Genomic DNA, 1,380 nt, shown 5'->3' with positions numbered 1-1,380 from the left:
ACACGACCGGGCCCCTCCTTAGCTTTGCAGACACTGATTCTTGACATTTTCTCTCATAAACCTTGCAGTCAACTCAATCTAAACTGTTTTGAGTTCTGTAAGTGCATCTTGCCTCTCATCTTTGAGTACTTTTGCACATTTTCTTTTTTTCCCCCTGAACTGTTGTTGCAAGATGAGTTCCTTTTGTTCCTAAAATTGTTGCTCAAGTAGCTGGTTTTTTGTTTTTTTTTTTTATTGTCCATGGTTTATTGAATATATTAGAGTACAGGAGAAAGATTTCAAAAGGCTCCACAAGGTGTTTTGAAATTCATCCCAACTGTAGGCTGAGTGATGTGCAGGTGGAACAGACCGCCAAACTCCAAGAGCTTCAGCATCTCCTTGGTGTTACAATCAACTTCAATGACCTCTTGATCCAGGGCTGAGACCTCAGGAACAGAGTTATCTCTCCTTTCTCTCCTCTTCCTGCAGCTTGATGGAGATACCTCTCACGAGGACTCTGAATCCGCTTCATCAGATGTGTGACATAGCCCGCTGTCTTGTATCAGAGCTTCTTCTTGTTGGGAATAGTGATGATCTCCTTGCATAAGCCCTTGTTGGTGTAGAAGTCAAGTCATTGTCCCAGCGTGTGTAGTACTTCTCGATGATGACGTGGGGCCACCTTCTTCACGGGCTTGGTGTGAACGTGGCCCACCTTAGCAGATCTTTTGTCAAAGAGGCTCACATAGCTCTTCTTTTAAAGAATATCTCTTCCTGAGGAGCTGTCTGCGGTAAACTTGGCAATTTTATCTTTTGTTTCTATTAAGGCCGTTAAATGTTCTATATAGATTTAATGTTCACAGGTCTATTGATTTATGAAACTCAGTACTAAGCACTTGGTAGAATTTAATTATTTTTGAGAGAGTGTGAAAGTTTTTAAAATCTTAACATTTTTTATATACTAGATACCTTTGGCTGTCTTGTGCCTCCAACACTACTGTGATTTTATTATTATTATTATTATTTTTGTCACCATTCATAGTTGAGAAAAATGTTAAAGTTTAGTATAAAAATGACAATTTTTTTGGATCCAGGTTAATGACCCCTTGAATTCTATCATTACATTCCTGATTAAGAACCCCTAGAAAGTATAGGATTTAGAATCAAACAGACTGAAGTTCATATATCGACATCTTTCTGTACGAAGAAAATATGAGCTTTCTGAAAATCTGTTTCTGATTGTTATATTACTTATGAGGTGGTATGAAAAAAACACAATACCTGTAATGATGTCTAACATTTGGCCACTACTAAATAAATTTTGAATGTTATTATTTTATTGAGATTTCATGGAACAATGAAAGAAGTCCAAAATGCTCAGGATTTAAATCCCAATCTCTTGTC

General features: G+C 37.2%; 1 pseudogene; it reads right to left on the bottom strand.

Annotated features, from left to right (window-relative positions):
- Positions 1-278: 278 nt before the first annotated feature.
- LOC105307798 lies at positions 279-1,016 on the bottom strand (annotated as a pseudogene).
- Between the last annotated feature and the right edge of the window lie 364 nt (positions 1,017-1,380).

Source organism: Pteropus vampyrus, unplaced genomic scaffold (assembly GCF_000151845.1).
Source record: "Pteropus vampyrus isolate Shadow unplaced genomic scaffold, Pvam_2.0 Scaffold14, whole genome shotgun sequence".
In the NCBI taxonomy this organism is placed as follows: Eukaryota; Metazoa; Chordata; class Mammalia; order Chiroptera; family Pteropodidae; genus Pteropus; species Pteropus vampyrus.
This window is presented reverse-complemented; position numbering and strand designations above follow the sequence as displayed.